Raw genomic sequence first — 17,169 nt, 5'->3', positions numbered from 1 at the left:
CATAATAATTTATATAATTACATTTTTTCCATTTTTACGTCTGATTTTTTGTTTTTATTACGCTTAAAGGTCGCAGCGACGATAATACTCTTATTAGACACAAGTATGGTGACCATATTTTCTATTGAGCCTTTTTCTCTTCCGTCATATTATTCAGTTGATCAATTTTGCGCAAGTATACAAATTATATATCGCTGTATCACCAGCAAATACGATCAACTCGATAAGATGATTAACGAAAGTACATAGTAACATTTTCTAGGGATACGACTGTAATAAAAAACTCATGTTCGAGATACAGCGTAAAAGAAAGCAGAAAACGCTGTTTTCCTCAGCAGCATTATCTCGAAGAATTTAAGAGACTAGGTCACCGTATATCATCGTCGCATCTGCGCCTTTAAGAGGTTTATCTCTTTCTTTTTGCCATTTTCTCGATTTCGTGACTACATCGAGCTCGCGCCATCCGCGTCGCGTGTCGTCACGTCACCGCTACTATCTCATTATTGGTATAGTGTTTATATTATCGTTGTATAGAGAAAAGAAGAGAGAGAATGAGAATGAGAGAAAATGAAGCGTTTAATTAATCGACGCTGTAACGAAAGAAGTGAGACCATTATTGCTATACATATGTATATACGGTGCGAAGCGGAGAGAAGAGTTGTCAGAAGAGATACGAAGGGAGTGGAAGCGAGAGGAGGTAGAGAATATTTCTCGCCGCCGGATCGTTACTATACGATTACGACGATTATTATTATTGTAATCGCTATTATCCTATTATTGTAACTATTATTATTATTGTCATTGAATATTATTAGCAAGGATTATTATCGTTCTGGCGAGTCGCGATACCGAGTGAACGACGCAGGTGATGGAGATCAATCGGTGGAGGCGTAAAAAAGGGTGCGTGAGGACGAACGATAAGAGAAATGTACACGGGACGAACAGCGTTTGAGATTGTGAAAAAAGGTAAGGCGCGCGTGAGAGGAGGCGCAAAAATTTTGGGAAGGAGGGAAAATTTGTTTTAAATAAACAACGAATCACCGAGATTTCTACATTTTTGACATGCCGATCTCTCTGTCTATCTGTTTGTCTATCAGTCTGTTCGTCTGTCTGTCTGTCTGTCTGTCTGTCTGTCCGTCGTCTGTCCGTCTGTTTGTCTGTTCTTTGTACGTCTGTGTCTCAAAAGTGAGTGCCACCTGCCCAACATGCGTCCATTGTGTTCCTTGTACTTGATCATTGCACCTGGTCGCATCCGGGTACGTGCGGGTATTTTTTCTTCGGGGGCGAGTTCCAGTGTCAAAGATTCGTCGGTGAACATTCGCAAATTGCATCGACGAATCTCGCAATTGAGTACCTTCTTTCTCTCTCTCTTTCTCTTTTCAATCAAATTGCGAGACGGTCGTCGTTGCAATCATTGCGAATGACTCGGTATTCGAATATTGATGCTAGCTACGGATGCGCCCGTCGGATCACGAATGAGCATTCGTGATTTGTACATATTTTTTGCGTTGCACAGTTAATCAGATTGGCGCCATGTCTCTTATTTCTTCGATATTCGAGTACTTGAATTCGGGATTCGCGAACGTCGCGTCGGATGCGATTTCGGTATATGGTCGGGTAATCTCATTCACTCGAAATTGTTTGAATAATTCAATTACTTTAACCTCAATTTTGGGTTTTAGATATAATTGTTTGATTTGATGATACTTTATGGCAATGTTAATGTGGATTCTCATTTTTTTAAATCAGTTACAGGTATTCTTGAATTTAGAGCAAAATGACGTTGGATATCGAAACGTCAATGTCGGACATCCAGATAACGTGAAACGACAGTGACCACTGTTTTTAAGAATAACGCGAGATTTTCTCTCTTGTATTCGCTATGCGTTGTCGACGTGCTGCCGTACGTCGAAATATTCAAGTTACCCGCACTGATCAGACGTCTCTAGTTAATTCAAGTTATTTTGACGGATCCTTTCGACGCGACGCCGCATAACTCAAGCCCCCACGAGTCTGAGACGCTATCGATATCGTTTGATAGACTATATGTATAGTAACTTTTATGACTTCTTTTATACATCCGATTTAGCGGTATCGATGCCCAGTCGATGTGCCGGATATGGCGCGATGTATCGGTAGTGTGATCGCGAGACGCGTGACGTTATTCCTCGTTCGTCGTCTTTGCCGAACTGCATTTGCGAGCAACAATGGAGGTGCAGAATGCGATTAACACCTGCATCAAGAAATATGCGAGTAAGCGATGAGACGTCGCGGTAAGATTATTTTATAAACAGATCTGCGGAATATCTCGCATTGATTTGAGAAGCTGCACATTGTTTCGTAAATTAAAAGAGAAAGATTACAAAGTTGTTAATAAAAAAATCATTAACACTATGATTTGCAAAATTAAACTCGATCGTAATACTTGTAAATGTCAAAATTATTAGTCATTATTTATTAATAATTCCGTTTTAATTACTTTAATTATCAAATTGATATAATTTTTAATAATTTTATAATTACGAATATGTCTAAATGAATGAAATACGAATGAATGAAATTTTTATTAATATTGCAATGCCGTAATTATGCTGCATCCGTTCGTATAATTATTTCCATACGTTATACAAAGAGGAGAAACGTAAAATGTATTAAAATACAATATCCGAGAGTTCTAACATAATTTAAACGATGTTTACTTTGAACTAACATGGTAGTAAATGCAGTTCGCACCGGTAAATTCGGCAACACGCGAATTGCGACAAGCGAATAAGAATTTCCAGCTTGTCGCATTCATCGAGAATAATGGGACCGAGCCTCGTGGATTTGCTCGAGAATATAAGCACATTGGAAGAGAACACGTCGGTGCACACGCCGTATTGTAATTCCCGTCGTCGACGACGACGCTCGCTTCGGGCGATCGCTGGCTGCCCCGAGGAAGTCGTTGCCGACGACGATGTCGTGTCGCGGTCTCACGAAATACTTGCGATTTCGCGTACGCTGCCCGTATAAACGCATGTCTGGCAAAACGACGAGGCTTGCCGGGGCTTAAACGGCGACGAACACATTTAACACATGCACATAGCCACGTGAATATACCCGCATGTTCGTTTCTTCGTATTTCTGCATTTCCGATTTCCATCGCGTTTCTTCCGCGTCCGTCGCTTCGTCACGAAACGCACACACCGTCTCGCACAACGCATTTACGATCGAATCCGCTCGATCTCGCTTCGACGGGCAAATGGCACTTAAATCCGTCTAATTCCTCACGTAATTCCGCTCCCGACCGAAGGTCACAAAAGGGTTCGATAAGATAAGAAAGGAACGTTAAAAAAGATAAAAAGTTAGAAGAAAGGGACTGGAAGAACGTGAGCGTGTGAGAGTTGATAAGAACGTCTGAAAGAGAAGAATGATAGAGTGCGCTTGAGAGAGAGAGAGAGAGAGAGAGAGAGAGAGAGAGAGAAGAGAGAGAGAGAGAAAGCGGAAGCAGAGACGCTATATGTGTAAAATATTAATTACCTAATTACAAGGAGCCATTACTCTAACTGAAAGAGGAGAAGAGAAACACACATGCATTATGTATGGATAAACTAAACTAATCTATTTGTAAGCTAACGTCTACACTCTACACAACTATCCACGTATGTAAAACGATTGAAATAACGAACGGTTAAAATTATTGTTTAAAAAATAATAAACGTATTGAAAAAAAAAAAAAGAAAAGAGTCGACGTCAGTCGTCATTGTCGCTCGCGCCTCTTGCATGTGTTCTGTCTCCGACAGCTGCCGAAAATCTGTGCGTACATCCATCAAACGAGACCCGGGATCCTGCACCTGCCTTGTCATCGACATTCTTCCCTCGGACGAAAGTCCCCTTCGTGACAACTTTTATTGGTAAGGCATTTTACGAGAGGAAAACCGCTATCGCGGCCTAAATGAAGACATGAATGATGGATGAATTTTGCGCATTTCAAAAAAAAGTCCCTCGATATCCTCGATGAACAAGTGAATTATCTATGTGATGGGCTAACTTCTCTCTATAAGCCTCCTTTCCCCACGCGAAACTGCCGTTGTAGCACTCGTTAATTCCGTCCTGTGCGTAAACTAGCAACAAAGTCGACGTGCCATTCTCTGCTTTTGTCATCAAGCTGAAAACTTCCAGATAAGAGAAAGACCCTACTCTTCTTAAACTTCTTAATTGCACGCTACGTATCATCACTCGTCAGCTTTGCCCCCTCTGTGGAAATTATTTTTTTTTCCTACAATTTTTTCTGAATTTTCTTTTCGAAGTATGCGCACGAGAACGTCTCTCTACGTTGTTTTTTCCTCCGTAAACGATACAGATGCGTCTCTACGCGTTCCCTCGTTCCTTTTTGAACGGCATGCCTTTTCTTATCAAATTATGAAAATAGCCGCGCTCTCGTCACTTTACCGAGACACTTTACCGAGAAGAGCTAGGCGCTTTCTCTCTTAAAGCTGAAACTCGAGGACGAAGGGAAAAAAAAGAAGACGGATACGCGCAATAGCGGAGAAGAAAGTATAAATTCACATCAGTACCTTGAGAATTAATTGCGACGTGAGCATATAAAGAACCATTAAAATGTTCTCCCTCGAAAAATAGAGATTAGTCTCACGGATAATAAATTCTAGTTAATTAGAATCAAGTCGCCGGAAGTTCTCTCATTGAGATGGAACGGTATTCATGCCATACTATTTAAGATCACGGGATGGAAGCGCAACTTTATATTGATCAACTTACTGAAATAAGAGAGCAATTATCGAAGACGAACTTTGAAACAATGCGCCAAAGAGAAATTAGTGTTCAAAGTTCATCCACATCGAAGAGAATGACATCAGCTATGAAAACGTGTTATTAAAATATTAATGTCATATGTTTTGATTAATAACTGAACGCATTGTAACGATTTAAATGCGCAGAGATCAAATATGCAAATATATATTAATATAATTCAAAATTCTCTCCGTTTAATTATCGTAAAAAGATTGGTCAAGCGATATAAGCTGCGCTTTATTAATTAATTTATTTTACGCAATCGGAAAATTTTCAGCGTGATATTATAGTTATTACATTTTGTTACTCATATAATATCTTATAAATGAGTATGATAGCTGTATATAGGTTCAACAAAGCATCCTAATTTTAATTTTATTAATCGTACTGTAGATAATCGATATTGCATTAAATCTTATTGAACTATAAAAATTGAACATTGTTACATTATTTGTAGTGTCAAATTTGAGTTATTTTTAATAATCTCTGAAATCGCCATTGCTCCTGTTCAATATGTTATTATTTATTTAACTAGAACAACGGAGTTGCACAGTTCAACTCAAGAAATATTAAATTTGACTCAAATTATTTACTAGGTGCACACGTTAATATGGACACTGCTTATTTTGAAATGAAATTTAGCCACAGAAATGGGTTAATTAAATGAGAGGTTGGTCTTTCAGCTACATATTTTGTATTAAAATAATACTATAAAAGTTTCAACATATGAAAGTTCAAAATAACAAAATGTTATTTAACTCAAAAAATTGGTTAAAATTTGATTCTTTAATATTTAATGGAATAAAAATTTGAATTTTACAATACTTGTTCAAAATTAGAATTTTAAACAGCATACATAGCATACAAAGCGTTATAAATTTATTTTTCACGAGAAATTTTTTTTATACAACTCTCTAAAAACAGGCAATTTTGTGCTGTACAGAAGCGACAAGCTTTAGAAAGCGGAAACTCTCTGATCGCCAGTATTCAGCAGAAGTTTCGTCATGTCAGACATTAATATCCTCTCACGAAGCGTGCTCACCCCGTAAAGATATGTATATACGGTGTCGACGAGAGGGGCCAGCTACAAATGTCGCGCGGATTCTTGCCGTGTAAAGCAGCCTCTCCCCCAAGATTTATTCCGCCGTATGTCTGCTTAACATACAGGTCAACTTTCGTCGCGATCGAACATATTGCTACATGACGGTCTGTTGCAAGCAGTGCACCAGACACGGGACAATCCTGAATATCATTACGAGAACGTTTCGTCTTCGAGATGAAACATGGCGCAAATTCAATATAGTTTTTCACTACAAAGTTGGGTAGCAACTAGTTAAAAAGTTTAATACAAAGTTATTAAATTTTAACTTAATTCAGTTAATTTTAAATGCGTTAATTTTTAACTTTAACTAGTTATTTTTAAACATTAATTTATTAACGTAAGTTAATTTAATCTTAACGTAGCTTTAACCGAGTTAATTTTTTATTCATATAACTTTTAACGTAACTAAATTAATTTTAGGTGCCATCAACTTTAACTTAATTTAGTTAAAAAAAATTATTAACTTATTCAGTCCTGAGTTTTCAGTAGACAAATATTATTTTACATTTGTGTCGATCTTCTCTACAGTATCTGACAGCACAGTTAATATCTACACAGTTTACTAGGAATAAAATTATTTTAACTAGTTCGGAGATCTAAACTAGAGATTTGTAAATTTTATTTCAGAACAGATTCATGTTTGATTAATCCTGTCGATATGATTTCAATTCCAGTTTACATTTCTATTCAATTTTTATTGCTAACGATAGTTGCTTTTAAACGGATCGTATTGGTTCCAATGGCAAGTTTGAAACATTGGCAGGCAGAGTCAGACGATGATAAAATCGTTGGCAAACCTGAAAAATTGACGTGAATTTATTCCGAGGAAAATTGCTTGTTGCCAATAAATATACATACGAAACAAAAAGATGATGTACATCTGTTTGCTTGTTCAGTATGAATAATCGATTTCTACTATCAAATGTTTGTTTTACGTTTTGAAGTATTTTATAGTTTTTTATAGCACTTTCTCTTATATCTATATTTATAAAAGCAAATACTTGAAAAAAAAACGCAAATAGTCAGATAAATTCAGAAAAAATATTTAAAAATTTATTTACAAAATATAAATGTATTTCATTAAAATAAATTTTTATCTAAATATGACGGAATAACATTTTATTCCTAACAATAATAAATTAATTAATAAGAAAATGAATACATATATTTTACAAAAATGTATATTTTGTCATCACGATCAAATTTTTTTATAATTAATAAATAATATTGAAGAAAACCCGCATAAATACAATACTTGCTAATACAATATTTTGACTTTTTTTTCTCAGTGTATCTTTATTGATACTTTTTTGCGAAGCATTTGTTATGGGAAATCAGAGCGCGAAGACATTTTTTCCCTCATTTTATTTATGTGATTCAATATGCATGGCCAATATGACAATCGCGCTGCCTGAGTGCAGTGATGGACAAAAAATTGGTACAACGGTTAAAGTTGCCACTTTTAATGGATTCATAAAAGTGGTTAAGCGATAACTGCGAACTACTCCCTTTATAACGCCTAACTTTCTTCGGGAATAGCGGACGGATAAAAATTGCAAATTCACAGTGCGCCGCGCTAATGAACAGCGATTACGGAATCGTCTTCGTACGAGACGAATTCAAATCGGGCCATTTTGTCAGCAATCGTATGCACTCGCGTTGCCTCGATCAGGAGAATGCTCAAAAGTCGAAGTAGCGTAAAAACGTTTCGGCGAACGATCTTTTCTTTTCTTTTCTCCTTCTCTCGAGTGCCATCCTAACGTAGCTCCGCTCGAGGACCTTTGTCGTGCATCTCGAGAACCTCGGCTATCCGCCGCGTTGTGTAGCGGATTTTCCCGTCTCATCTCAAAGGATATCCAGTACAATTTAGGATCGTCGACTCGAAAATCGGTGTCTCTGGCAGAATCGTACTAGACAGTTCCATACGATAACTTAACATTTTTCTAACAATAAGTGACAATACGTTACTATAAAATAAGAAGAAACAGAAGCTAATAATTAAAGATACAAAAGTATTGAAATAAAAATTTTTATTTTAGTTGTCATATCTGATATAGTGAGTTTTATCGAATATTTTTAGATGTACGGCAAAAAATTCGACGAAGGCAAACAACTACTTCTCTGCGTAGAATTCGCGAGCGATGGGACGTCCTATTTTCTTTACATTATGGACATTTTTCCACATTTAGTCCCACAACGCTCTTTCGAATAAGAAAAATAAATATAAAATGTTCTACACAAGCATAATAATATTTTTTGAAACATCAAAATGTTGTACATCTGGGATAAAGATAAGTTCGATATATCTCGAAATTCAAAATGTCGCAAAAATAAAATGTTATTTAATTTTTTTATTTATATATTTTGTCATTACATTAAAAAAAAAAAAAACTTTCAAAATTTTTCAAATGATATGATATGCCCTATTATTTTTTGCTTATAAGTAATTATAAACTGAAACACGTTTTAAACATAAAATAATAATTTTTAAACATAAAAAATTGAAAAAATCTATACTTTTAAAAATATTTTATTGCGTGATATTTAATTATAATTTATAGCTTGCGTTTTCCCCCCAATTTTGCTATTTCATACGCACACCGACATTTATTGCTCCGCTATCCCACTTTAAGAACGATCTACGAAGATGAAAACAGAATTGAAACCGTTGCTTTTCTCTCCCCCATTGATGTCTGTCCCTCTGTCGCGAAAATCAACGACGACGCAATATCCTTCCACGTAGCATTCCTCTCAGCCGGTTCGTTCTTTCTTTCTTCTTTTGGATAGATTGGCTCCCGTCACGTATTCGAATTTTCCATGCCGAGTCGCCCGAGACTTCTCTCTTACAGGAATCCACCACTTCTCCATTCTTCCTATTTCATTGTAAACGGCACGAGAGTATTTCAGAGTTCCGGGCGAGTCGGTCCTCGGTGAAAACATCGTGTATACGTGATACGGATGTTTGAGCATCTGAAAGATTCGACGTCGATATTAAACGACGAGAAGTCGTCGAATACCGCGACGTTAATTTCCAGTCGCGTGATCTTCTTCCGGACGAGCGATTTACTTCGTTTAACGCTTTTAGCACAGCGACAGTGGGTGTTTCACATCCCTGTGTAAAACTCGTCGATCTTATGTAAAAGAGCCGCGGGATACCTTTGTAAAATGCATTGCCGACAAACCCGTGGAAAACTGTATTCTCGTTCTTGTGAGATATATATATATATAGTATGTGAGCGAGAAAAAAAATGCCAAACTACGAAATGGGGAAACTTTAAATAGAGAGAAGTTTAACGTCTCGTTGCGAAGCCAGCGCTGTTTTTGAAATTTGCCGTGGCGTTTTGTGGCCGATATTGAAACGCTCGGAGCAAATAAATGGGAAGAATGCAATTTGTAATTTGCTTCCGGCATTCGAAATGGGAGGGGAAGGAGAAAGAAAGAGAGAGAAAGAGAGGCGGACAAAGAATTGCTTGCGGATACTGTACACTACTGATTGTGAGTAGTCACTAGTGTATTTCTCATCCAATAACGGATTGCTATTTGTAGACGCATTCTTGAAGTTAAACGTTTTTTTTTGTGATAGTTTTTTTAAAAACCAAACTGAATCATCGGGTGAAATCTGTGAACTTGAGACAATTGCATACGACCGATATGCAGGAAGCATAAGAAAAACATGTGAAACCTATTATTATATTTCTCTACCAAAAATTTCTATAAGATAATTTTTTTAACATAAGCCTTTTAATAGCCTTAAATTATCTTTTAATACGTCACACTGAAAAAAAATATTTATTACACTAAATATTTATTACACTGCAAATTTTACACTGAAGAGAGGAAAAGATACTTAAAAATGATATTCGTAAGCTATACATTTATTTCACTGAAATAAATCTTTATTTAAATACGACGAAATAAAATTTTAATTCTAGTAAATAAATTAATAAAAAAAATGAGATACATTCACAGAAATGTATATTACTTTTTTTATTAATTAGTTTATTTGCTAGAAATAAAATTTTAATAATATTACGCTGTATTTATATAAGAATTTATTTTTGAAATGAAATAAGCATCATATCCCGCAAATAAATTTTTAAATATCTATTTGCGGTGTTTTCTTCTCTTTTTCTCAATGCACGTAGTCGTAACTACTTTTTCCCTAAGTTTTTTAATTAAAATTTCTCACTGAAGATAGGGCGTTGAAGTTCTGTCTTCTCACGTCTTGGTGGCACGACGTTAAGGAGAGCGAGAAATGAGCTTCGTTTGTAAAATAATTTTGTTTGCAAAAGAGTTAATGGTAAAAAAAGCGATCATAAAACTTTGTCTGCCTACGAAGAAAATGAGTTTTCTATGAAATTTGAGTTGACAAAGGAACGTATCTGCCATAGATTCGCCAAGTAGAAAGTCAAAGATATAAATGTTCACTCCCTATCAGCCTTTCTTCGCCAAGTTTATCAAAAAATGACCTCGACACGCGCGCTCTGCCGTGGCGGTGTAGCTCATTTCGTATGCACTCCTGGTATTATACAAGACAGATCTAAAGTCTTTTCGCAAGTTCATCCGATGCTATTTCGTCGGTACCGTACAGACACTGAAGTATTATGGCTCTTCTTGCTGGTAATGTATTAGCTTCAACGCGCAGTCCGTATATATCGCACGTTAACAAGAAAAACTCTTCCGTTTCGGATTAAATCGTAAATAATTAATAACGTCATGTCACGAAATAACTACAAAATATATAATGTAAATTACAAAGTAAAATGGAAAATTGAGAAATACAGTTTGAATACATTTAAAAAAGAAAAACGCCAATTAAACATATTTAAGAATTTTTCTAATGATCGTTGATGTCAAGTAAAGTTGATGAACATATTGATTTTTATTATTACGCATAATATGTCTATAAATAATTAGCGACAAAAAAATATTCCGATCAGAGGAAAATCTGACAATGAGAGCCGCAGATAGCCGGTGGATAGAGAAAAAAAGGAGAGGTCTCTGGCTCCATTATTGTTATCGCTCCGAAAGCAAGGAGCGTGCTTTGGTAACGGCGAGTCCAAGATATTCATCTGCAATTCTCCTTGTGATACCGCCCTGAAAGAAATTAATCTCTGCCTCTTCATCCCGCCGACGCGACGCGATCGTACTTTTATTACGGAACGGAGTCCGAGCGAGGGGCGTAATTATGGCGAAAATACCGGCGCGGCGCGCAGAGAACGGATTTTGGTTTCCCCGGGTAATCCCATCTTCCTCCTTCTGTGTGCCTTGTGCCACCTCTTTGGTTCTAGACGCTTTCCGCCGGATACATTTCCAGCCGAGGATGTAATAATGCAAGCCCAACGACACGGTGGTTTCATCCCTGTGCGTCTGATATCGCGGCGAGCCGTACCAGGGATCTCGAATGAGCGCCGTCTCGCTTCCCTCTGATCTTAGGGCGAGGCACGGGCTTAGCATGCCAGCGAAACGTCTGTTGTTAATGGATCGAGCTCGCGTTTCCCCGTTGTGTACCCGACAAAGTGAAAACCGATGGTGGACGGAGATGTAATTTCATTATTAATCTCGTTGTTCGCGCAGGATGTCGCGACGTGACGACGTAAAGGGCTCGAGGCCCTTTTCAAGTCTAACTTCGATCCTCCTTCTCTTCCGGACCCGGCTTTATCCGAACCCAAATCAATTAAATTAATTAATTAAATGGAATTGCTTTTTTTATCAAACATTAAAACGAACGCATCCATGTTGTTCCGCCGTAACGACGGATAATTAAATAGCGCTCGCGATTTGCGTTCCCAAACACGAAATGAATTTTGCTGGCTTTTCACGTATGGATAGAAATACACCACTCATAATTGCGCCTGCATAATTATTGAGTTCCAAATTTTGAAATTATTGTCGCACGGAAGGTTTATAAAATCGGTTTAGTCATTCGAGTAATCCTGTAACGCAAACGCGAGCGGATCTATCAAGAGTTAATTGCGCATCTCATTACGTTGTTGCGTCGATGAATGGTAAAATATTTATTACACAGTACGTTTGTACTCCGCTGTGTATTCACGCGTCAATCAACTTTATCGTGCAAACTCTTGTCGTTATAACGGAACGTTCGAAATTCTTTGTTGAAATAAACGTTGCGCGTTTCACGTGGGTCAGTTAACCCACTGAGTCTCGTGGCTAGACCAGCACAAGGGCCACAAAATAACAATTAGAAAAAAAAAAAACATTTTTGACATAAAAAGCACTTTGCAATAACCAATTTTACCTAATTGTTATAAATGAATCAATTGAGATAATTAGAAGAGTTTTACAATGTATTCTTTTTACGTCAGAAAGCATTTTATCATGGTCTTATTTCCAATTGTTATTTTTTGGCTAATCTTGGTAGATCTTAGCGCATTAATACAAAGAACGCCGCCTTTTCAAGCGATAACATCAACGCGACGGGGAGGAGAGCGCTTGGAACTCGTCGCGTTTTCAGTGTCACTCACTCAGGAGCAGCCGAAAACGGTTAGGAGGCAATGCCGATGTGTGCCGGCAGGGTGCTACAGGGAGGCAACGCGCGTCTCGCGAAATTAAGTTAATCGGAAGGAAGCAATTTCTTCTGGGAAGTACTGCGGCAGTGCTACGGGCGATGCCTTCCGAATCAATACTTTACTCGTTGCAGCAAGCACCCTCGATGCAACGCTGCGGAGTGGCTTAGCGTCGCTTTCCAAACGATATCGCGGTCGTCGCGTTCGCCTAACATCGACGACGTTCAAGTGCGTGCCGCCTGCGCACCGTGCGAACTTAACGGTCGCTCGTCGCTTTCCCGAACTTCGTTAAAACCCGTTCGCAACGCCTAATTTGTAATTAACAGCGACTCTACCGAGTGTTTATTATTGACAGCTCCCGTCGACAAGCTTTCACGAGCGACTGCGGCGTGCCCGTTTAACTCACGAGAGTGACTTATTAACGGAACGAAAGAGAGAGATTGAAAAACAAGAGGCAAGAAAACTGTTGCGGTGCAATCGACAATAAAGTTCCGATTTAACTCCCTATCGAAAACTGGCGCACTTCACCTCCCGCGTTCACTATTTGCGCGTCAACATCGCAAACGAGGCGATATGTTTTGCGGACTACTCCTCGTTGGATTTTCATCGAATGTTGCTTCGAACGGGAGCCGTTAAAAAGTTTCCGCTATAATTAACTCTTTCGACGGGTAGTTTGGACTGGAAGTTCGACCACATAAAAGTCGTTACGTCAAGCCACGCGGATGGACGGCGAGTCATCGGGATTTTTCATTCGGACCGCGCCCATAACGCGCTATTGTGCGATCATGATCGATAATAAACGCGGCTCTCCTTTTATACAGAAACTGAACGTCCTCATACTTTAACAAGTAAAGAGAATAGTATATTGTATCGTTATTGGATGTTGATCATAGACTACTATGCTTCTTACAGATCGCTAATATTTTCAGACCTCGTTTTCTTTAATTTTGAAAAATTCCAATCGCTATGCATTTTTCTAGATCATAATTTTTTTAAGTTTTACCTATAGAAAAAAAACGATACGATGATTAAGCTGAGTTTAAAGTTAATCGATATAATTGACACGTATAAACTAATTAAATCGCTTAATTTTGAAAGAAAATAGTATATTTGCAAAAATTTTTACAAAATTTTCACTGTTCAAAAAAGCGACGTTGAACACAATCATGGTATCCAACAGAAATAAGCCCTGTGCTATTCTTAAGAAAATTGATGGTCTCGGTCGTCTTATTGCACAAAGGTCTCTTCCGCTACGAAGATTTTTTTAGGAGATCATAAGGAGTGAGGAATCCTTTGAAGTTTCGAAAAACTTCCATGGATAAAAATCGGTCGGACGAAAAATATTAGTGAAGAGAGTAAAAATTGCATAAATTTATCATATTTTATTACTTGTAATCTTTAAAATAATATTAATTGTTCACATTACATATTAATTCAAAAAGAATTGCGGCTCGCATCGATTTCTCTACTGGAAAATATCGCTTTTGTCTACATATAGATTGAATTGCTGTCATATTAATAACAGTTTTTCTATTCTACAAATTAAATTCTCGATGACATTTAGCACAAAATGGCATATAGGAACAGGTAGCTTCTACGGTAATTAAATATCGCATCCGCATGTGAAAATACTTGGATCTGTATAGGTCGAAGGGTCTGAAAAAGCGTTAAACGCGATCCTTCCGCCACGGTGGCTGGCGCGAACGTGCGCACGCGGTTGCCGCACATCGCGCATCCCTCGACGCTCGTGTTATAAAATAACAAAAGCATACATATTCGACAGGCGTCTCGCGTGAGAGCAACGGCGGCGGCGAGTGCGCTCACGATGCGCACCCCGAGTCCCACGGGGGTGTCGCGACGCGCTGTGAATCCAGCATCGTCGCGCCGTCGCATCGACCGCATAAACGGCACCCGGCTTCGGCTGCCATCCGTTCTTCGATGCCACGTGTAAACGCTCGACCGAGCCACAGGGCTGGCGAGAGGGGAGGGGGGGAGAAGTTGTCTCTTACGTATCGCTTGGCTGCGGAAATTGCGGCTAACCGTAGGAAGAATCAGCGGGTGTCGTCCAGAGAAGGAAGACCGTTATAAGCGGCCTACACACCACGCCCGCGAACTGGGGCGGTGCCACCGCTGTGGAATCGATATCCGTTCGCTCTTACTGGATTTTATTCACTGGCGAAAAAAAAAGAAGAGAAAAGGGAGAGAGGGGACCGCCGCGATCAAAAATGAAATCGCCGTGCGCGGCGGGCAGGAAGTATAATAAAATCGTTGTCGCTGTCGGATAAAATGCCGAATTGCCTATAATTGATACGCTCCGTTTCACGGACGGTTAACGCGGCTCGAATTACTCCTAAATTCAAATTCACGGTAAAGCGATATTTTTAGGAGATTCGGCAGACGGTAAAAGTGAACGATAAAAGTGTTATGTTACGTTCTTGGACTAAAAAAGGTTACGCACACAGTTCTACACTTGTAACTTTCTTTGTCAAAGGGTGTACATTTAATTTCCTTCTTACGATTAAATATCGATGGATTTATAGAACGTTGTGCATGTTCGAAAAAAGCATAAATGAGAATTAATTTCGGTCACTAATGAATCTTACAGGTCTGCCGTTTTATTAATTTTAATAAGTTCGCTATGAAAGATAGAGCGGCCTATACTGAAAATGTAAAAAAAATTGAATTTCCCATTTTAATTGCCATTAAATGGCAACATTAATGTTCCGTCAGTGCAATTATGCCGGCATAATTTTCTTAAATCTAATTTTTATCGTGTCGCGCAGGTGCGAGACATTAAATAAGTTTCTAAGGCTTTGGCGAAATTAAAAAAAAAAAGGAATGCGGCGCTTAAAATTTATATCTCGTTGTATCCACACGAATTTCAGCCACTTCGTTAAGCGCGCGTATACGAGCTTGTTTGTCGGGGTTTGCGCTAAAACGCGTCCCTTCCTATGAGTCGCGTTACAAGTACATATTGCAACGTAGATTACTGAATTATGGGAGGTAGATTTGATAAAAACTCGTGATTCGCCTCGCCTCGCCTCGCCTCGCCTCACCTCGCCTCGCCTCGTTTAATCCGATTTAGAAACGCGCCCTGAATTACAGTTAATTCACGTGCTTGGTACAACACGCCGTTAGTTAATTGCGACTTTACGAGATGCGCCGGCCGCTTTTACAGGATGCCGATCCGCCTATTATGGATGCACTTCGAAGTCCCTTTATCCGTGCGCGCGTTCAGAAGAAGGTAGAGTTACACGTGTGACGAGGCTGCGCGCCAAGATAGGCGCATCGCACCCGCCGTATAACGATAAAAAGCCGCACCTTGCAATGGAGCAAAAAGGGCGTCCCTTACTGGCAAAACAAACACGACGTACGCGTTGGCAATAAAACGCAAAGCAACCTTTATGGTATAAATAGGGCGAAAGAGCATCTAATGGCTTCTCCGCCGTTCCACGGAGTAACAACTCGTAAAAATATCTCATAATCTTGCTCCGCATTTTATTCGACATTTCATTATCTTAGAATCGATCTTGAATTAATAAAAAATTTTTAACGTTTCCCCAGTTTCGTCGTAAATAAATCCAATGGTGTCTGCCAAGCGCTAAATTATCGAGGCTATTAACGACATTAACGTCATCCAGAAAGTCCTACGCAGATCCATTATTTGCATTGATGCATAGTAAATAACAAAAAAAAAAGAATTATGGCAGATTGTCGAGAAGATTTTTTTTTTAGAATCTTTCCATTATCTTGTTATGAACGCAATAACAGATATTACTTTACTGTTAATAGCGAAAATTACCGGACCTAGTATTATTAACGAGCCCCGTTTTCTCCTCGCGATCGATATATCGGATTTCTTTCATCGCCAGTAATACCTACATCGACGCCACGAGAGTGTCATTATTCCCGTGGAGGCGCCCACCGGACACCGACGTCATCGAATAAATCCAAAATCAATTTCTCTCGCTGCGAGGGCACGATGGGCCTCTCGCACAATGTCTCTCCAGTGGCCCACAGGATGAAACAGTCTCGTCATTCTTATATCGTTACCGGTGTTGCCCGAAGGTCCCTCGAAGGGCCGAAATAATTTTTTATTCTTTATCCCGCGACAACGCTATGATATCAGATGTGAGCCGCAAGCAAAAATGAGAGGGAACGGTGAGAAATAGAAATTAAAGATTATAACCATGCAGACTGATTGGAAAAAAAAATTTAAATTAACTTTGTTATCGTTGCAAATGACATTCAAGTACTTTTTAAATAGAATCTTAAAATTTTGAAATTCCTTTGAGAAAATTTCAACTACTTGATCAAGCAGAATTTATATGCTATACTAGAATAAATTCAGGAGAGAATTGCTAAATGCGTACTGGTTTCATAAATCATACCTTAATTTCTGTGTGTTAACAATCAAAAAATCAAGTACAATTGATTCATTTTTTTATCTATTTATATATAGCCAATAATAATTCGATAATCGATAACTCTCTCCTACAACGAGATGCACGCAGGTATAACAGGTTTCAGCAAAATTATTTTTTTTTTCTGCAACGATATAAAGTATTTATGACACGTGCAAATACAACATAAGTGCTATCTCAAGGGTACTCTTCTCCTCTCTGGTTTCCATCATTCACCCCCTGCTACTTTTACCGCTTCTTGATGCACTGTCCCATTTTGTGTCACATCTCACAATCCACATTGGTCGTGCACGATTAAACCTCTATCTTCTTGTATACTTTATAA

Source organism: Solenopsis invicta, chromosome 6 (assembly GCF_016802725.1).
Source record: "Solenopsis invicta isolate M01_SB chromosome 6, UNIL_Sinv_3.0, whole genome shotgun sequence".
NCBI classification, from domain to species: Eukaryota; Metazoa; Arthropoda; class Insecta; order Hymenoptera; family Formicidae; genus Solenopsis; species Solenopsis invicta.
This window is presented reverse-complemented; position numbering follows the sequence as displayed.